The following is a 23,192-nucleotide window of genomic DNA, read 5'->3' as shown; positions in this document are numbered from 1 at the left end:
TCATATGGTAAAATGATACAACCCTGATGGCACATCTTTTTTAAAATTTTAAGCCATGCAGTATTATCTTGTTCGGTTTGCTTGCCTTTTGGCTCCTTGTGAGCACAATGGAAATGTTTTCAGTTCTTAGCAGCGGTATCTACAGTTTGCTATAGTTCATATAGTCGAATATGTATGCATAGTCAATAAAAAATGTGTCTAGTATTCTGTTTTCAGCCAAGAGAAGTACTGATATTCCTCATGCCACAACTTTTTCTATTTTAGGCGTGAATTTCTGCCATCTTCTTGTGTATGCACTGTTTTAACCATTTTTGAACATTTTTAGCAAAATTTCACTTGCCTGCAGTATGAGAGATATTATTTGATAATTTAAAATTATTTTAATAAGTCAAGAGAGATCCCAGGACTGTACCAACTTGTTGATGGATTTTAATTTGCGTTTTTCACTAATGTCTTCAGTGCAGTTTGGGATTCTTCCTTCACTGCCATTAATTCATAAATATATGCTACCTCTTGAAATGCTTGAATGCTGACCAGTTATTTTTGGTATGATGACTTTGTATTTTTTTCAACTTTTCTTAATGTGTTTTGCATTATTAATTGAGAAAAATTATGAAGATAAAATTCAATTCTCAAGTTTGAGTATTTTGGCCATCTCACTCAAACTCACTGCCATCGAGTTGATGAGGACTCAGAGAGACTCTCTAGGACAGGGTAGGACTGCCCCCTGTGAGTTTGGGAGATGATGACTATTAATGAGAGTAGAAGACTTTTCTGTCTCTCAGTGGCTGATAGTTTACAACTGCAGACCACAGGACAACTGGTGACTACTAGGCCACTGGGGATCCATTTGTATAGAATCCTCCAAGACTTCAACTTGAGACTTGAATTTTTTTCTTCAGTTCTTTGGTTTTTAATATGTCCAATATGATCTTTCCTTTTGCATTTCCAACTCCACGTCTTTGTGCATTTCATTATAATGCTTTACTTTGTCCTATCAAGGTGCCCTCAGAAATTTTCACTTCAGTTATTTTATTTAATCATTTATTCCATTTGCTTTAGATATGTTATATTCAAGAGCAAGTTTCAGAGACTCTTTTGACCTCTACTTGATATTTTCTTTCTTTCCTGCCTTTATAGTGACCTTCTTCATGTATGATGTTCCTAATATAATTTCACAGCTTCTCTGGCCTTCAGTCACTGGTGGTCTATGTGTCAAATCTGTTCTTGAGATAGTCTCAAAATTCAGGGAGGGCCGGGGTGTTAAACTTAAGGTTGTATTTTGCATCTCAATGATTATTTTCTTTAGCTTCATCCTTAATTTGCCTATGAGCAATTGATAGTCTGATCCACACTTAGGCTCTGGTCTTAGTTTTGCTATTGATATTGATCTTTTCTATCATCTCTTCACACAGATATCATCATTTTGATTCCTTTGTACTTGGTCTGGCAAGGTCCACATGTACAATATTTATTTTGTATAATTTTTATTATATAATGCTCTTGAGGGAAAACCAAGGTTTTGCAATGAAGAAGTCATTGGTTTTATACAATTCTGTCATAGGATCTGCTTAATTTGTATCACTAAAGCCACATTTTTCTATTATCTTTTTGTTTCTAACCTTCATATTCTAATCACCATTATCATGAATGTATTTTTGAATGAATGTTTAATCAATTTAATACTGATGAACATGATAGAATCCTTCAGTTTCTTCATCATTTCCTTTAGTGATTGGTATGTAAATTTGGATCATAGTTGTTTTACTTACTTTTCCGTTTAAGTGTATGGATACTAATCTTATTGTAAATAACCTTGTACTTCAAGATAGATCTTGAAATGTTCATTTTGATTGGTGAATATGATGCCATGCCTCTTGAATTTGTCATTACAGCCATAGCAAGCCATCTGATTATCTTGTTCACAGTTGCCAACATCAGTTCATTTCACTTTTGATGATTACCAATTTTCCTGGAAGCAGTATAAAAGAGACATCTTACTTAGGCGGTCTGAACATACTTAAAGGTAGTGCAGGAGCTCCAAGCTCTTCTCCCGGCAAGAGGAATGCACAGTTGCAGCCTGTCCTCCTCCCTTCTACTTCCCTGTGCCCCCACCACCCCCACCCCCAATAGTTTTGCCAGGAGTATATAAAAGAAAGACCATTAAGAAGTGAAAGAGCCTTAAATTTAAATAAGGCTGTATTATACTAATACAATGAGTTGATTACATTTGAAATTAATTTCTTCTGCTCTGAAAATTCTCACTACCCCTTTTCTAGAACAATTGAAACCCAGGCTAAAACTAAAGACTAAATATGTGTGTTTGTGTGTTTATGCATGTGTATGTGTTATATAGTTTAACTTATATCTTGCTTAAAGGTTTTTTGCTGGTTGTTTTTTTTAGACATGGACTAAATAGCTAACAGATGCTAAAACCCTGGTCTATTGTAATCAGCATCTTATGGTTTTACTGTATGCCATAGGAAGCATGCTAAGGTAAAGGTAATGTGGATCGTTTCTTAAAAAGGGACAGCTATTGATGAACCAATAGCTCTGAATTGGTACTGCTTCCACATCCTTAAAGCTTCCATATTGTAAAGGGTGCTTGCTAGTAAGAAAGATTCCCTAACTAACTTTCTTGGCACAATACTAGAGCCCTGGTGGGCCGGTGCCTTAAACAGTGTACTTCCAACCTCAACATCACTGGTTTCAATGCATTCTGTCTGACAGTAAGGCCATCCACATCCTTGGTCAAGGGTCAGAGGGGTTTCCCCAGAGGCCTAATCCCAGGGAGGATTCTGTAAATGGATTTAGGGTTTTCACTGTCATCAATCACCTCCTGAAAACTAATGTCATGGTAATCAGTTGAACATTTAGCACCTTCTTATTGGTTCTCCCATTTGAACCATTTTATATTTGTTCTAGCTTTTATTATTTTAAACAGTGGCTTGCCTATATGTTATTTTGTTATTGTTATTGTGTTTTTTCTTTTTTATGTTTTTCTCTATATGAAACCCAGGCTAGATAAAGCTAGAGACAGTTACTGGATTAACATTTTACGGGGGTCATGGCAGGGAAGGTGGGGAGGGGGGAATTAGAATTGGGAGCTAATAATAACAAGTACAAGGAAGACTGAAAACTGTTCTGAAGTTGATTGTAGTGATGACTGTTTACTGACTACACTATGTTATACATGAATTATATCCCAATAAAACTAGTTTTTTGTTTTTGTTTTAAGTCAGGAGTTTCAACGCACAAGCCACTGTATAGGAGAAAGATGTGACTGCTCCTATCGTACTGCCTTGAACATCCCATGAGGTGGTTATAACTCTGCCCTTTAAGAGTCACAATGGATTAAAATTAATTCAAAAATAGCGAGTAAGCACAATTCTAGGCACACCCCTGACCCTGACCCTATCATTGATTTTTATATTTCCATTGCTTATCATCTGTACCCTTCCCATCCCAGATTTATACAGACTAGGGTTGTAATCTGTAAACTACTAGGCTCTTACCTTCCTATCTGTGGGTTCCTTGGTTCAGCGACTGGGTGGGGGGGGGTGCCAGCCACATTTTTTTTAGCCTAAAAGCTTGTAGTTCGGTATAATATGTGCTATGTGCTGAATATTGTACTGCTATTTTAATATACTTTAGATGAAATCTTTCAAGGCATCTGCTGAAGAAAATAGCACCACACTTAAATAATAGAAGAGGAAATTAGTACTCTGGGAAGATGAGTCACTGTCTCAAAATAAAAAATTGTCAGGATTCAAAGTCAGTTTGGGCACCAAAGTTTGAAACACACTAAAGTGACTCACTCTTCAGTTTGTAGATGACTAACATAACCAAGGCTCAGTCTTTTTATACAAAACCAGTTCACACGAACCTGAAATAACCTAGCACCAGTCCCACTGAGAAGACTCTCTGGGAATGCAAGTCATGTCCTGCTGCTGCATCTGACAATGAAGTCTTACGTGGTCCTAACACCATGAAAAAGGGGCATCCAACTCCAAGAATGTCAAGATCTGAACAGAGCTATCAGGGTGGAGTAGGGAATGGGAGAGAAATCCCTCCGAAGGAGAAGAATGTGAATGTCAGTCTATGGAGAAGCAGTGTAGCAGAGCAGTGAGGCACTCTGGCTATAGAACTAGTCACATGAGCTGGATTCTCAATTCTATCACCTACTGGTTCACCGTACCCTGGTTCCCTCGTGCATCACAAAGAGATATTAATACTCAACTCATAAGAGTTATGTGTATATTACATAAGTTAATATATATATATAAAGTATTTTAAAAGTATCTCAAAACCATCATCACTATTAGTCTCTTGGTTGTCAGCTTTGGCTGGATAATACCGTGCATCTTACAGAATGGAGACCGCCTGCAGAACTGTTAACCATCTTCTTCTTCTTCACTGTTGTTGGGCCAGGTTGAATTTCTTAAGAAGGAGGAACCACAATTGAGTCAAATTCTACATACTGGCCTATTTCTTTGGCAAGACAATAACCTAATAGCACTGTCATTTAGAAGTAAAAGAAATGGATTTTCTAATAGTATCCCACTTGTTCCTGTTTCATAACAATCCCTCTTTGCCTTTTGTTCTTCTGTAGCAGGTACATCCAGACTGTGCTTAGTCAGATTTTCATATTCAGGTTTAATTGCTTGACTCTTCCAGGATCCCTGCTCATCAGCCTCTGCATGTCTTCTGACTGCTTCCCAATTTGTCTGCATTATTTTCAAAGTGAGATGTCCATGTGGAAACAGAAATTGGAAAGCGGAATTTCTCCATCGTTAGAGGGGGCGCTACCACAATCCCACTCCAAGGCCTGACGACTCTATATCGGCGTCTGCGAGCACCAGTGGGCCTTTTCAGACTCGACAGCTCAGGTCGAGCTGATGGCATCAGCAGCCCAGACACTGTCCACCTCCCTGTTGCAAAGCTCATGGACGATATCACTGTCTGCATCTTATTCTCCTCAACTGTCTAGGTGCCAAATATGCAAGTTGGCTTTTTCTCCACGTGGAACCTCATTTTGTCATTTTCAGTTCCCCTTAAGATGACATCCAATGGAGAAGGCAATACCTTGTTCAGAATCCTTTAGGAAGTTACCTTTTTAAATCAAGGATATCTTTCAGTGCTTAGAGGAAATCATACATATTTTTTCTCACACATCCCCCTCCATATACAAAAAAAATGGGTGGCGTGTTTTATAAAATGACCTTGCTTTTCTAAAGTGCGTGTAGCAAATCTGGTCCAATTATAGAAATGGGAGGCTCACGTCGTTCACTCAGCAGTTTGTTTTACTCAGTACACAGTTTGATAATCATCCAGAGGATGACTGATATATATTTTGTAGGAGAGGAGGAACTTGCCTTGGATAACTATGGACTTCTTGTTACCTCCCATTCCCAAATCTGTCAACTATATAATGACAGCCAACGCACAAACAATGTTTTACTGTCCATAAGCAACAAGACCCATGAGTTGAAATAGCTGTTTTTCTAAGTGTTTAGATGGTAAGGGGAGTACACTCGAGCACACATTCTTAGGATATCATTGTAAAATGATAAAGTATGTTCATTCTCAATGCATTCAGTCAAGATGATTCTACGCATGGTTGTTGTGCTGCCAGAAGACTTCTGAATGAATAAATGAATAATCATAATAAAGGTCAAAGCCTAATGGATGCATCTGCCTTAAAATGATCTGACTGCGTTAAGAGCAGGCTTTCAGCATGCATGCCCAGGTGTGTTTCTGGGATCTGAGAGTCAGACCTTCTCACAATTGAAGTTATTAAGGATTTCAGGTTATCATAATTAGTGCTAGTGCTCTGCCATATATTTCAGCAAATGTTCTCTATGGCTTCACTTTCTTTATGGTCATTTGTCTTTCCGGGGACGTGACAAGACTCTGGAGCATTGTAAGGATGTAGTAAGGGGGAGAACTGGCTGAGGAGAAGTAATTATTGTTTTCATCATCACTGAGATCCTCTTATCAAATGAGCAACAAGCGTGTGCTTTGGTGCAGCCGGAAGGAAGGTGTGGAGCTGGCTTTGTGACTTCACGGAGATGGGTTGTCTTGGCTAGTTTTTCCTCACCTTCTTGATCGCTAAACTTTTCAGGACTCGGTCCTTGGCTTTTTCACCCTCTATCTTCATTTGCTATCCTCATGACTCCTTGCAGTCTAGTGACTTAAACACGCCCTCACATATAGCCACACACACAGACATATTGTGACTTTACTGAAATCTGTACACTCTCAAAGGTATGTACACATTTCTGACTCCTCCTTGGCATTGCCACAGAGATGAATAAATGTAGTGTGCCTCCACTGAAGTCCATATCTCTTTCTCCAAGCTTGCTCTTTTCAATGTGGTTCCCATTGCGATAATTAGGATTTTGTGCCCAATTATCTGTAAGAAGATATGCACGGAGTTTAGCCTGTCAATCAGGTCATAGCTTGATGCCTCCTGGGGAGGTGCAACTGAGATCAATGTCTCCCTGGAGACAAGTCCCCCTCTCTCTCTGCCTCTACCTTCCTATTGATGAGGCACCCTGAGATCACCATTGGTCCCGTGTTCCAGCCACTACCATTAGATCCATAGAAGTCTGCACCCACCAGCCTGTGATTTTCCTTCATTCTGCATCATGACATGCGACTGTGTGACTGGATTGGAATTTATGAACTAGTAATTGACTTATGGGCTCGTTCTTGTCTGGGATGAGATGTTTGCTTGATATGTAATTACTTTTTGATAGAAAACTCTCTCTTACACGTATGAGTGTCAGGATTTGTTCCTCGGCCTAACATATCGATCTAAACAGATGGCGGTGGCACCTCCATCTTTCCAATTCCTCAGACCACAAACATAGCATCATTTTTTTCAAGCCTTATGTCATTCAGTCCATCAGTACACCTTACTGCCTTCATAGTCTCAATGTAGCTAAAGTGTGACTACTTTTTCCCACTTCCACGCCTGTGACTTTCTCCAGGACACCATTTGCTCTCACGGGCATTTTGCAAGCGTTTCCCAGTGGTCTTCAGCTTCTTCCTTTGTCTCCCATCAGTCTATTTTCAACCCAGCAGCCAATGTGTCACACTGACCAAGCATCACCTCATCACCCAAATCCTCCCAATTGTTTCTCACTTCAATAAACATAAAAACCAAATTCTTCTAACAAGTAGTCTACAAGATTCCGCCAACATGACTCTGGTAGCAAAAATCTCTCTGATCTCATCTTCTGCCAGATTGTCCCCATTATTAGCCCGTTCCAACCACACTGGTCTCCTTATTGTTCATCATTCTTTTTGGGGGGTTGTACCTTGATCCTTGATCCTTGCTGCACCCAAAGGAGCTCTTGGGACAGAATGATTGCAGTCTGGACTGCGATCCACTAAGTGGGAGAAAGAGAGAGCTTTCTACTCCTGTAAGCAGTTACAGTCCCAGAAAATGATAGGGACAGTTCCTAGGGTCACTATGTTTCAGCATCGACTCAATGACCATGAATGAGTGAGACCTTCTTCCTGGAGCACCGTGTCTCCAGACAGTCACAAAGATCACTCTCTCGTTCTTTCTCGGGTCTGATCTGCCTGCCAGGACACTTGCTTAGTCAGACCCTCCTTGACTGCCTACTTTAAAATGGCATCATGCTACAATTCCTTCTTCCCCTTCCAAGCTTTTCCTCCATAGCATTTATCAGCATCTGCTTTAGTTATTTATTTTCTTTATCATCTTCTCTAGTTCAAAGAAATTTAGATCCATTAGCAAGAGCTTTTAATCTGTTTTGTTCACTCTTATACACTCAAGCAGTTCCAATAATATCTAGTACATGGAAGACACTACAAAATATTTATTGAAAGAATTAAAACTTTAAATGTAAGCCTGCCTTTTTGGTAATCCCTTAAAATACACACTATGGAATTTTGGTCATGAGAACCATTATTCCATCATTTTAAGGCAGGATGTTTTAAGCACATTAAAATTATTTATAATCTAATTATTTTCCATGCACCTAAGTCAATAGCATAATTTTCCTTAATGTATATTAAGAGGTTTAAATCTTCAAAGAATTAACTAAAAGTGAGGCAGTTTATGTAAAACCATGGAGGGAAAATTACCTAGAATGTCTAATAACTAGTCTACTCATCAGCCCTACAGCTATGGGTGTACTATGTCACTGTGGGTAACCTTTGCATTCTTACAATGAATAATACCATTGCAAAAGAAGTAGGGAAGTGGCGGCATCGCAATACAAGCCGCATTGTCTATTTAAGACAGCAAATGTTGTCAGTGAAAGCCTGGACGTGCTTGATGATGTGATTCAGTGTTTCTATGCAGAAGCCACACACAGCACCCTTGGCGGGAGACTATAATTTGACCTGTGTACAAGAGGAGGCTTTTATGTCTGCACCTACCCATCACACTGAGTCAGTTCTGAATCACAGTGACTCTATAGGACATAATAGCACAATTCTTTAGGGTTCCTGAGATGTCAGGAAGCCTCTCCCATGGAGGGTGGGCTTGAACTGCTGACTTTATAGCTAGCAGCCCAACACTTAATCCACAACCCTCATCGGACCCTTTCCTATCCGCACCCAGAACCATGATGTTATTCTGTATGATGATGGAGAGGAAATCAGGCCGATTGAAAAGTAAAAGTGTTTAAACTCATGGAGATCTGGCTTATATTTAAACTATTTTTACAGAAATCAAGTAGTTGTGTGACTTATAGGTGTAAGTACAGATTCTCTTAGTTTTTGTTTCCTCTAGTTTTGTCTTCTTTGGTCTCCTTAATCTAATTTTTTCTTCTAAAGAATGTTTCTCTGTTCTTTTTGTGGTTATTGTTTAAATTTCATATGCTCGATTCCCTATTCTGTACTGAGATTCTTCTGGATGGAAAAGAGTCTTATGCTGATACATGTAGACATTTTTAGGATGTATGATACATTCAACAGAGATGTTTGGAACAAGCCTGGGGTGGGACGAACAATTTAAAATAAAAATAACATTGATGTTGTTAATTGATGTCTGGTTTATGTTAACTCATGGAGACCTTATGCATGCAGAGTTGAACTGTATGGTTTTGGAAATATTGCCAGATCTGGCTTCCAAGGTGCACCTGTGTACGTTAAAACTGCCTATTATTTGGCTAATTATCAACTTTGATTTTTTTAAAGTATGAAAGCACACATGCAATGAGACCAGGAAAAGTAATGGATTAGCAAACTGGGCAAGAAATATTTGTGTTTCAGATACTCACAGCTGTTTAAAGTAAAATTACAATCAACAGAATATTTTTTAAATGAGGAAAGATGATCCATTTTTACATTTTTCTGGGGAAGATGACAGAACTTAAGTCACTCAAAGTAAATTGTTGGAAACATCCCTATCTCCTTTCTTCCAATGATTAATAAACCTTCCACCAGTAGCATGCAATCATTCTGATTATGTCTTGCATTGAAGTATTATACTCATTAGTGTCCCTAAAAATGTACGCATCATTAAGGTTAAAGAGAGGTAGAGGGTTCAGTGCCTGGAACCATGACTGCCACAGACTAATCCCGTGGTGAACGCTAGTGAATGGATTAATAAATGAATAAAGAAATGAAAGCACTGAGCATTTTCAATAAAATCTCCAAATATCACAATATAATCCAGATGTTGCTGGCCTCTAATTGAGTATCCATTTATTAAGTGAACAAAGAAAACATGCACCGATATACTTAGAAACGTGTCCATGTAAGTGGTGCTTGGTCTTGGCCAATATTCTGATGATGCTCATGGAATAAGTCTCAAGGTTTTATATTTGCTCTTGAACCAGCATTGATAATTGTTTTCTGAAGTTTTTATTGCTGATTTGTGTGTGTGCCCATGAATTTATATTTAACAACTCACTTCAATCTCATTTTAGCCTTTATCACATCCTGAAACAAAGGGACTCATACCCCCTATAGAAAGAGCAAAGTCCAGCGCCCTGAAAACAGCCTGACCCCCCGGAGAAGCGGGATCTTGGCGGTACGACAGTTAAACACTCATTTGTTGGCCCAGGAATGGGCAGTTAGGCACCTTCATCCCCACCACTGTCAAGTCTTTCCCAACTCTAAGCCACCTGAAAGGACAGAGCATCGCTGTTCGACAGGGTTCCCAGGGCTGTACATCTACACAGAAGCAACTGCCTTGTCTTTCTCCCTGGCAACAGCTAGGGGGTTCACTCTGCTAACATTTCAGTTAGCAGCCCCCGAGGTGCCAAGGTGGAGATAGTTCTACTCTATAGCACTGCTCACTAGGTGTCGAAATCTACTGACAGCTTCTCAGAACATTAAGAGCCTAGCTCCTCAATGAGCGCTTCAAAACGATACAAACCACACCTTTGTACAACCATTTCTGGACTCTTTCCTCCCGCCGGCTGCCCCTGAGTTTTTAGAACTTAGTTTCAACCCAGCCACCAAAGCCCCGATCTTTAAGCCCATCATTGATTAGAGCAATAATGCCTGCCATCAAACTGACATATAGAAGATTTTAAAATAGATATCAACTACTTATTAATTTCATATGATTTAACTGTAATATGTACAAACTCTATGTTCTATACTGATTATACTCTACAGTATTGACACTGTGTATTTCATAGTCTTCTCTGAAAGCATTACTCACTGTTTATCGACAAACTGCACAGTTCTAGGGATTCTACACTCTTTCCTGACATCAGTTCCTTTTAGCCCACAGCAGACATCAATGTTATTCTGGGCATGTGTGCGGGCACTGGGGCGATGGCTCAGTTTCTGTGATCTGTACTTCTACTCCTGGATTACTTAGGATGGTTTTCAGTTGCAAATGCCAGACAATGAAATTAATAGTGACTTAAAGAAGTTGTTGCTTTATTGGTTTGCCTAAACCTGTACTCTATGGCTGCTGGATTTGACTTGGTAGCTTATTGATACCAGGTCTGGCATTGCCAAGGTAATGCTGGCCTTTCTATACCAGCTATCAGGAGATCGATAGAGGTTTCTGCACTCATAAAGAGTTGCAGATGCAGAAGCCCACAAGGGCAGTTCGTTCTACTTTGTCCTATAGTGCTGCTGAGAGCTGGCATCTGCCAGAATGAAGTGAGTGATTTGGTTTGATTTGAGGTAGTAGATAGAAGATGGTTATTGAAGCTATGAGCATCGATTTCACTGTTAGTCTGGGTGGACTATAGAAACAATTTCATCAACACTGATGTGTATAAGAGAGTTTTATATAATGAGTAATTATTCATTAAGAAAGCATCCCAACCCAGTCCAGACCAAGCCCCTATGTCCAATATTAGACCATATTTCCGATACCAATGTATAAAGTCCTCTTCAGACTCACAGAACACATGCAATGATGTCAAATGCAAGATGATCACAGGCCAGTGGATAGAAAGTCTTTGGATCCAGTAGGGTTGTAAACGTCTCAGTGCTGGCAGCGGTCTCCCTGTGGCTTCTCCAGCACCCAGGGCTGCATCAGGGTAGGTCCATGTGGCTTCTCCTCAGGGATGTCTCAAAAGGAGTCAGCCTTGTCAGTAGAGAGTCTCCAAGGAAGTGATTCCCAACTTCCTAATTCTGCTACCCTTTAATACAGTTCCTCATGTGTCCAACCATAAAATTATTTTTGTTGCTATTTCATAACTGTAATTTTGCTACTGTTATGAATCGAGTGACCCCTATGAAAGGGTCATGTGACTCCAAAAAGGATCAAGACCCACAGGTTGAGACCCACTGGTCTAGAGAGGGAAGTGTCTCCCACCTGCAAGGAAGAAACACAGGATTTCTCTCAGGAGAAGGCTATAACCACACAGAGGCCTCATTGCTATGATCTGATTGACAGGCCAGACTCCACCCCTACAGTCTTAATCCTCAAATTGACAATTATATAACTACCCCATTCACTTTCAAGAAGAGAATAAAGAGAACAAAGAAGGGTAGAGGTGGTGATTTCTAAAAAGCTATGTGATACCTGAGATGTTCTAGAGCATTTCCATTGACCTTGATGAGGAAGGCAGCCAGGAAACATGAGACTGATTGTTCGTGCACCGGGGTAACAAGCCAGGTCTAACACACACTCTCTCAGCAGTCTCTCTCCAGCTATTTGACACAAAACCAATGACAAAGTGTGCCAGTGAGGAGAGTGTTTGAAGTACTTCGGACGAAGGTACAAAAAAGGGCCTACAGGTTAGGTATCAAACTTGGTGAGTGTACCTTCTAATCAGTGAGAGATAAGATCGCACTCTAGGAAATGGTAAATCGGGGATGTTATTTAGCATGTACTATAAGCCAAGAGAAGGGGAAAAGACTAGAGTTTATGGCTATTCTCAACTCTTTCAGACTCCAAATAATTCATAATCAATGACGCAAAGAGCTATCAAAGAGGAACAGAAAAGCAATCTGCTCACAAGGGCTATAGACCTGTCCATCTATAATTGGAAAGAGAGACTGGGCTACTTTGGAAATCCTTTAGAAATGTTCAGGAACAAGAATCCCAAATCCTCTGAATCTGAGCTATAAATTGCTCCTGCAATGCCTAGCTAATTTTGGGCAAATATTAACTGTATTAAAAAATTTTAAATACACGCATGATAAGCATACACCCTATTTGTGAGAACTTCACTTTTTTAAGGCAGTGTACTTATCAATTACTTTAGAAATGTCAAAAAGTACATAGTATATGTGCAATTGTTTATAAAAATATAAATGACAGAATCTCTTGTGATCAGTTAATCTAGATTTCAGACAAGTTGGACAAAGGGATAAATACAAGATACTTAAAGAAATAAGTAATTCTTGGTCACTTTAAATGGCCACACTTGCATGCAAAACTTTAGAATGTAGGGTTTATATATAAAACCGTACATTCTAAAAAGTAAAATTAACATTCAAATATTTTATTAATTCATATGCATAGCATCCCTTTAAATTCCAATTAACAGTGATATATCTTACTGCAATAGAGTATCTTGGCCAATAATGTAACTTCAATAAATAACGATGACAGTTCTGAAGTCCTGTGTTTCTATTTGGAATTAATTGACCTTTGTTAGACTAAGGGGAAAAAAATATTTCATATACTAAAATTATTCTGGGAAGAAGAATAGATACTCACTTTTGAATTTGGAAAGTTTATATTCAGGTCTCTTCATATCTAAATGCATGCTTTAATATCTGTATGAATAGATGTTTTAAATTTGGAACTGAGTTAAATTTTTGTTTTTCGTTTATGTTAGAGTCCCCGATCTCACACTAGGTGGCACTGTTGTCACAATGAATGGCTGTGTATTTGCTCCCTTTTCTTCATTATCTAGAAAGAACCTTTTTTAAAGCTCTTGTTTAAAACCTCACTACAGATTATTTTCGCTTTTCCAGTGTGATTAAACTATATCTGTAATAAACACAAAATAGAGAGATTAAAATTCATTGTCAACATCTGCTCTTCAGTATGAGGTGTGAACCACGATAATTTTGTTAAGGATGTGTTCTCTGAAATGTAGTATTTAAAAGACATTTGTATAAAGAAGAAATTATCTAGTATGAATAAATATTGTATTTTCTTTGTTCAAAAATTTATATTGCTTGATTAACATAGCCACATTGTATCCAAATTATGTTTAGAAATGCTTTCTGGAAAATACTGCCAAAAGTTTAATGGGATGCTTAAAAATCAGAGACTAGATTTTTAAATTAAAATATTAATTATAGAAAAAGAGAGAAAATGTTCTTGAAGTTTCAATGAAAACTAACAGAACAAATACAGGGATCATTCAAACCGTGTGTATGTTTGGATATAAGTAAGAAAAAAAAGCAGACATAGAAAAAGAGAAACGGCCAGTTTCAAGAAAAATCATTTTAATTCTAAAAATGAATCCTAAAGTTGCAGGTGAAAGAACAATAAACAAATGTGGAAATGGACCAGGTTCGTACTGCACCATCAGGACACTGCAGTCTGTCTATGAAATATCAAAGAAGAGCTTCTCTCTGTTTGAATTTAGGCTAGGTGGATGCTTTGGGGGAGAGTATGGGATTGGGTTTGCTGAACTCCAGGAAGACCACCCGCTGGCAGAAGGTTCTGGGTTTGAATGGGCTTAAAAGTAACAATCGTTACAGTTTCACCTAGCTCATAATTTTAAAGTGATTTTAAAAGACAACAGAGATGAAGCAAGTGAGCCCACTTCAGACGGGGGAACTCAGGTGTCAAGCCACCGAAGAACCAGGAAGAAGTTGAGTTTCAAACACCTTCCCATAGAGCCAAAGAAAAGGAAACGCTCACCCCAAATCTAGCACTTTTAAGCTTCTTCAACTGCATGGAATTACATTTCTGTTAAGTGTTTTTTTTGTTGTTGTTGTTTTGATTGAAGAGTACTGTTTGGTTCAGTTGAATCTTTCCACATTGGGTAATTAGTTAACTTCTAAAATCTTGAATTTCATATCCATCTAATGTATATAGTAATATTCTTTTGAGTTGATTTGAGGAAGAAATGATAAAATCTATGTCATGCACCAGTCTGACCTGTAGGCTGGGGGAGCGGTCGCTGTCCTTTTACTTTGTTAGTCCTTAACCCAGGAACCCTGGCTGTGTAATGGTTATTGTGTTCGGCTGCTAACTGAAAATGTAGCCTTTTGAAGTCAACAGCTAGAGAAAAACTTTCTACTCCTCTAAATAGTTAGAGTCTCAGAAACTAATAGGGAAGTTCTCCCTTGTCCTATCAAGTTGTTATGCATCATCATTGACTCATTCAAAGTGAGTAAATGACCCCACTTACCTTCTGATATGACCCTGTCTGAGCCACAGAGGGTGGGGAGAAGGGAGCGCAAACTGGTAGCATCGCTGCAATCCAGGCAGAGTTAGGGGACTGTGAGGTGTAGTTCAACTGCCATCTACATCAACTCCATGATCTCGGGACAAGGTAGACTAAGTGTGCCAGAAATGAGGCGCCTTGACTCACACTTGAGAAGAGCCAATGCAGTAAGCAGCACTCTGTATGGTGTTTACCAGTTTCTTGACTGTGACTGCTACAGTCTCAGAGGATCCGCAGTGATACTTCTGTCTGTGCTAAAGATCGCAACAATATAGTCCTTCTCAAAAGGGCATTGACAGAGTCCAAAATGACAAAAGGCTTGTGTCAAAATTCCGTTATCTTTTAACTGCCTTTTTCTACAAACATTTTGAAGTCCTCTCATCTGCTGACCTCCATGACCCTGAGGGGGAGGGGGGAGAAAAACTGTCGATTATTTTAAAATCATTTAGGAATTCATATAGTAAGCACTGGGATTCTCTCTTAAAATTTGAAAATAGAGGAATACTGGAAAACACCCCCCACACACACACATACACACACATATTCATTCTATGAGTTGGATCGAAATGGGCTAACTTTTAATAATAATCTTCCCAGAATTCCAGTATTTGAACAAACTACTTCTCCTTGTGTGTTAGTTGGCATCACTATAACCTATGCACCTGAAGCTACTGAACTTCTGATGCAAATAGATGGTCCAAGAAGTACAGTCCGATTCATATCATTAGTCCTCTGCAGACTCCAAACTGCTGCATTCCATTGACCTTGCACACCTGTATCAAATATGCCATTATCTAGTTCCAACTCGAGGCAAAGCTACAGGACAAAGTAGAGCTGCCCCTCAGGAGTTTCACTGCTGTACTCTTTACAATAACAGATGGGCTGCACTTTCTCCTGCACATGAAGAACCGGGTGCTCAGAGAGACTAAATAACCTCTTCATGCACATGACTTATCCATTGTTGTTGGCTCCTATCAAGTTAATTTTCAAAACTCATGACAACCACGCATTAAAGCCAACAACCAAACTCACTGCCATCAAGTCGATGCCTACTCATAGCGACCCTGAAGGGCTGGGTAGAATTGCCCTGTGAGTTTTCAAGCCTGTCCTTTTGTATGGGAGTAGAAAGCCTCATCTTTCTACCATGGCGTGGCTGACCTTGCAGTTTGCAGCCCAATGCTTAACACTGCGGCTCCAGCGTGCCTCTACCACCTGGTACAGCACCGTAGTCTTTATGGAATAGGACTGTAGTCTTTCTCTCACAGCAACTGAGTAGATTCAAACCACCAGCCTGTAGGCTAGCAGTGGAGCACTTCACTGTTGTCCCATCAGGTGTTTGACTACTCTGAGAGGTGGAATTTGAATCCTGAACTAATGAACTTCAAATTCTATATGTTTCCCGCCATTCCTTTACATGGGCCCTGGAAATATTGTCTCAAAGTAGCCATTTATTCTCAAAAGGTCAGTTAATTAAAACAACCAAGGTTCTATATTTGATTCTTTGGGTGATGCAAGTATAAGTGGTTAGAGGCCAGGGGCCTCAGAAACAAGTCCTAGTGATTTGCTTTCAAAAGGTACCAGCTCTGAAAACTGTCTGGAAAACAGTCCTTATGAGACATGCATGTGGTCACCTTAAGTTGGAATATATATGAATATATATGTATATATATGTTTCAGTGTTGTCTCTATTATCTATCTATCATCTATCTATCTATCAATCTATCTATCTATCTATCTATCTATCTATCTATCTATCTATCTAGCCTTTGGATGACTTAATTCATTTACGACACAGACAAGCAAATTTGAAGAGAAAATACAGTATTGAGTTGGACTATTTCAGTGAGACAATAACTCATATTTACAAAGGTCATAAGACACTTTAATAAGTGGCTTCCATGCATTTCATATATATATATTCATTAAGTATCTGCTCTATGTCAAGCATAGTGTGAGGGATTGTAAGGGGAAAATAAACTGAAAAAACAAGCAAGATGAATTCTGGTGAGGCGGAGCTTCCAAATGAATGAGCCATCACAGATCTGCAAATTTGTGGAATCAAGGTTTACAGGTGCTTTTTTTTCCTCTCCACTGTGAGAAAGAAGCTGTATAAGGATCTTGCCACTGCACATCAACAAGGCTGGAAAATAACTAAACACAGTGAAATAAAGGCTGGAACAATGCAATGAGAATAAAGTCATGCCACCAGAGGAAAATATTAATCAAAGTGAATGAGGTAGGTTATATTATTTTGACGCCAACTCCCACAGCATGAGTCTAAGCAGCCTGAATGTTTCCCCTTTATACATTCTCTGTTCTACTCCGTCTTTTATCAGCTTCATCGGTCAGGAAAGTAAGTGGCTGTTGTATCAATATATTTCTTATATTAAGGCCATCTGCCAGCTCAATTACTCGAATACATTCTCACAGTATGGGATTTCTCGGAGGAGTAATTCTATTGTAACAGTGCAGAAATTATATAAACGTCCTATGAGACTGAGGGCAAGGGAATATTCAGCATGACAATCGTTTATATCGTAAAAAGACCCACAGTGTTTTTTTTTTTTCGATTTGTTGTGCTTGGTTTGGGTTTTGCTTTTGTTCAGATTTTTGAACCTCAGTGTCATTTTGACATCTTGGAATTACATGTTGATCTTTGGTCTAAATTAACTCAATTTAATTTTGATGAGATGATAAACTCACATTCTTAAAATTAAAAAGGCACAAAAATGTGCAGAGCATTTCAAGACAGGACACGGAAAGTAGAAACCAGGAATAAAACCCCTACTTTCTATTTCAAGGTTAGTACTATGCAAGACGTCCCCCCTATAAATTTAAGGGTTTTTTTTCATATTCAGCAGGACAAGGATTAATTGAGGGAGTTATAGTTTAGGGGTAATTAGAGGAAGTTTTACTTTGAATTATGAATCTATTGATATTTCTCCTCCTTCCTCTATTACAACCCCCACACTCAAATAAGTTTTTGAGGGGGAGGGAATTTTGAAAGGAGGCTGTTGACAAAACTAAAAATGCATTTTCAATCATTTCATAATGTAATAGAAAATAAGGAAAGCTGCATACCAGCTTTATATTGTTTTATAATATGAGATGTCACTTATTTAAATTTTTATATAAAGAAATGGATGATCAAGGAAACAAATATTCCTTTGAAGGAAAGAAAATATGCTCAAATTGATATACCATGGTTTTCAGTATACATACATCAGTGTGATATAACATTAGAATGAACACCACTGGTGGAGACATTGGCTTTTTTATCTCAAAAATGTCTAATTCTCTTGAAACACATACATACTGGGTCAATTGAGGGTTGTTTCGGGAAGTATAGTCTAGCTTTATTCCTGTTTAAGGAATTAAACTTTTCCACATTTAAATATATTCAAGTGCTTATTCTTTTTGTAATCATCAGTTTGTATTTTAGAAATAAATAAATTAATGTGCCTGAAAGCAATCTGGGTTCAGCAGTTCTGTGTCATGTGCTCCAGGTATTGCCTTATCATTGGGTCTGTGGCCAGATTTTTAGGAATATATTTTAGTGCAGTCTTGCAGGGCAGCGGGGACATAAAGCAAGTGACCTTGAGTGCTCTCTCTCATCACTGAGAGGCTCATCGTTTGCATTTATTAAGCTGTTAGGCTGGCCAAAGCACTTAGTCTATCTACCCCTCTTTCTCCTGAGATAATGCTCTCCCTGTGCAAAGGTGAAAAAAAAAAAAAGTCAGAGCTCAACTCCTACTATTTCCTTCCTGAATCTTCCCTTGGCTCCAGTTTATACTAGGCAACAGAGAACATCGTCCACAAAGTCCACTGACCTCTCCTTATTCCTTGGACAAGAACCTGGCTGAAGGGAGAGACCCCAACCCTGCTTTTTCTTGTCTTATTAAAAGTTCCCAACGAATTCTGCAAGCAATCTTGACTTGGTGAGGGCAAACTCTGTGACCACGAAAGTTGATGGGTGGCAGGTTGCTTGGCACTAGACAAAGGTCCAGTATAATCAGACTACGCAGCTGAGGAGACGGGGCCTCTTCAGGGCATGGAGAGCTGCCTTTGCTTTGCTTTAAACATATATCCTCTTCCATTAGGGCATATATTCAAGGACCAATTTTTAAGGCAATTTCAGGATAGTCTTCCCAGGAAGGGCATAAGTAAGTTAAGAAATATTAGTGCTCTTTAAAACTGTGGATCCCTATTGTTTGTATTAATAAGTAGGGATATGTAATTTATGGAAGCTTATGGATATTGTTTTAAGTAGAGGGCGTATCTCTGTTCCCAAAGACCTAAAAGTGGAAAGCATATTCTGGAAACACTGGAGGAGACTCATCCTACAAGGAGATTAAGATGCCAACAGCCCTCAATGTCCTGACCAAAGATGGTATTTGAAACCTTCACTATTGGAATTTGTAATAGCCAAGTCTGTTGCGTGCCAGCCTTCCGCATGGAGAAGGCAGTAGTAGCTACAGCGGTTATAAAGCCCTCTGCCCTCTGCCAAGATAGCAGCTTAAATGAAGGCCGCTGTCCAGGGACGCCAGTCGCTGCTGGCCCTGCCCTCGGTGGAGAGATCTGTCTCGACTTGCGTCTCATTTGGAACATATCCATGGCGGCCAACAAAATAATAGCCAGGGGTTTGCTGAATGCTGATAACGCTTCTTTTACATAATCAGGGTCCATCCTATGCCCGAGATAAAGGAAGGCTGAGTCAGAAAACACAAGACTTCATGACCAATGAAAATCACCTTGCATGGCACTGGACCATGAAAATCTCATGGACACTACGGACTTTGACAGCTGCATGTTGTGTGTTTGGTGAATATGGGAACACACATCTGCCTGAACCTCAGTAGTGTGTGCCAGTATACAGACGGGAGATTTGCGGTTTGAGGAGAATTCTGGTCAAAGCAACTTCTATCTCCCTTTGTCACAGTTCTCCCCTGGCTTCTCTGCCTGTGTCTGGTACAATTTTTATCACAGGTCCTCTGACACCACATGAAAATGTGGTTGTCATGCCTGAAGCCGAGCCTAAGAAGAATCAAGAAGCAGTAAGATAAAGACATAGAACATTTATGAAGACTTATAGAGAATAGACAAAATATTATATGATACACATGGCTAAAAGATGAAACACCAATAAAGTAGAGCACTAATATGTTGGGAGAAACAGCCAGGCAATATCCAAGCAAAGAGAATTTCCCCCCTTTGTCCTTTCTCAACCTTCACCAGACCTCCATGAAGGCAAACCTGACATTTTCCTTGGCAAGAGTCAGTCCTGGTAGTCCCTAGTGAGAACACCAGGACTCTTGAAGACACCTTTATAAGCCTATATTACTGTCTCTGAGTTCCAAGAGGATTAGATACTTACTTAGAAATCCTACAGTAATGAGAGACCAAATCTGGGATTCAGATGAAAATGTGCATACTCTTCACATTTCAAGGAGGCTTTCATAACAGAAGTTTTTAAGAACTCAGTAGGAGACAGATTTTTCCCCCTCCCTCGGCTGGCTGTGCTGCAACATTTCTCAGTCTATTGGAATTTACTGCTCTTTTCACCCAAAATCACTGTAAATGTTGTGACATGTCTAAAAATGCGTCTGCCTCTCCCCTGTTTCTTCAAGCCCCAAACATTTTTATCTTTAGAATACGAACATGCATTTTCAAAGAGTACTTTATTATCTCCCTCCTTGGGCTCTGTTTCTTTTCTTCTCTTTTGTGTGCCGAAAACTATTTGTTTTCTCCTTGATGTAAAATGCCAAATATGGAGATACATTGAACTTTAGATTATATTAATTTTTACCTAGACATGAATGCACTCCAAAAAAAAATCCCAAAGCTAAATATATAGAGCTGTCTGATTCAAAAAACGTAGGGTGGGTGAAAGCACAAGTAAATTAGAATTTTAATTAAAATTTTATTGTTTACTTTCTCATATAATTTCATAGACATGTGATCGATATTGAGAGTGGAGAGAGGTAGTGGAGGGATGTGCCACACAATGCCCACATAATGTTCTGTGAACCTGGATGCAAAGTGAGTTAGACATGGGGCGAGCATCGTATTAAACCTATGGGTGCCCACCTCCAGATGTCCTTATTGCCTCTGCTGCTGCTGCTGAAGCTGTTGGTGGAAGCTGCAAGACAGTGCCGCCGCAGTTGCCTGTGGCTGAGAGGAGGCTGCAGAAGCTGAGCAAGAGGAAGTGAGTGGGATGGGAGTGCAGCTTGCTCATCTCTGTCTTCTGTTCCACCTGTCTGCCTGACTGCTTGTGCCCAGAGCTAAGTCTTCTAGCTCGCTTGCTTGGCCTTCATCCCTGCTCCACCAGGACTGACACATTGTGGGTTTGGTGTCTTTTAAACCATTATGAGAAATAATAAAGGGAGAGCTGTTTTCTCTTAAAAGCCAAACAAACAAACAAGCAAACAAACAAAAACTATGGAACATTGAATCTACATATATATATGTCTAAACATGGCCTACCCACGTGGATATCAAATAGAACTATATTTGTATTAATAATTATGCAGTGAAAATACATATCAATTGAGGTTTTCAGACAAATTAGAGATATGATTACTCTGTTCTCAGCCTGTATCTATTTCTGCCACTTTATGACGTGACCTGGGTCAAGTTATTAAAGCCAGCTGACAATGACTCTGTGATTCAGAATGCAAACTCCGGTGCTAGTAAGCTGCACCATTTACTGCTTGAATGGGTGAGGAGCCACCAAAAGCTGAGGAAATAATCAGTTAGCTTACAATAGAGCACAGAAAAACTGGCACCGAAAGGATTTAGGCTATGTAAGCCTCACCAAAAGCCTGGTGCATAGTGGTTACACGTTGAGCTTCTCGCCTCAAGGTCGACAGTTTGAAACCACCAGCCACTCTGCAAGAGAAAGGAAGGGACGTGCTACTTTTGTAAAGAATTCATCTCAGAAATGCACCGGGCCATTCTACCCTGTCATCAAGTGTCACCATGAGTCAGAATCGGCTCCCTGGCAGTGAGTTTGTGCTTTTGGAAGCGTCACTACCCTCTACACTGTAGTTTGGGGAAATTCCTTGGGGATGCATCACAGGGGAAAAGAGACTGCTGCTTTCACTCTCAGCAGTGACAAAAGTCTACCATCATGACCACTTGTGTTTCTTTTGTGTCAATGTTTTGTTTTTTATTATTCACTTTATTGGGGGGGCTCTTACAGATCTTGTAACAATCCATAATTCAATTGCATAAACTTATGCATATACTTGTCATCCATCATCATTTCCAAAGCATTTTCTTTCTACTTGAGAGTTTTGTATCAGCTCCTCTTTTTCCCCTCCCTCCTCCACCTTCCTAGACTACTTTTACTTCTAAAGAGCAGCTAAACTCCTGTTATTTTTTTATCTACCTCTCCACCTATATGGCTTCTTTTCTATCGTCCACTCATCTTAAGCTCTAGAACAAAACAAACTGTGCTATAGACATACAAGTCTAGTTTCCATTTATCTTATGATCACTCACTGCCAGGGAGTCAATTCTGACTCCTAACGACCCTATAAAATTTAAAACTTCATCGTAATATATAATATATAGAGTTTAATATCTAGACTATATAGAGAACCATACTCAACAAAAATGTGTTTAATGTTTTTATATGGGAAAAGGCTTGAATAAGAGTTACACAAATAGCATATGATCACATGAAAAGGTCTTCATTGTTGGGTACTGTGTTAGTCCGGGTAGACTAGAGAACCAAATCCAGGAAGACTCACGTGTATTAGAAAGAATTTTATATACAAGAGCAGTTGAATATTGAGAAAACACATCAACCCAGTCCAGATCAAGTCCATAAGTCTGATATTAGCCCATATGTCTGATACCAGTCTGTAAAATCCTCTTCAGACGCAAAAAATGCATACAATGACGCCTAATGCAGCATGATCACAGGCCAGTGGGTGGGAAGTCTTATGGATCCAGTGGTGGTAGAAGCCATCTGGCTTTACCAGCTCCAAGGCTCTGGCTGCCATCAGCCTGTCTCCATGGACTTATCAACAAGAATGTCTCACAAGGACTGAGCCCGGAGAGAAAGTGTCTCCTGCCTCCAAGGATGAAATGCAGGACTTCCCAGAATCCTCAGGAGACAGCCTGGCCCACACAGAGGCCTCATTTGCTATATTCTTATTGACAGGCTAGACTCCACCCCGACACTTTTAATCCTCAACTTGACACTAGATTATGTAACTACCACAGGGAACTACAAATAAAAACCACACTAAGATAACTATAGTGGGTTACACACTGAGTTGCTAGTCACAAGGTCTGCAGTTCGAACCCATCGGCCACTTTGCAAGAGAAAGATGAGGCTGTCTCTTCCTGTTAAAATTTAAAGTCTCA

This window comes from Tenrec ecaudatus, chromosome 7 (assembly GCF_050624435.1).
Source record: "Tenrec ecaudatus isolate mTenEca1 chromosome 7, mTenEca1.hap1, whole genome shotgun sequence".
Classification (NCBI taxonomy): Eukaryota; Metazoa; Chordata; class Mammalia; order Afrosoricida; family Tenrecidae; genus Tenrec; species Tenrec ecaudatus.
Note: the sequence above shows the minus strand (reverse complement) of the source record.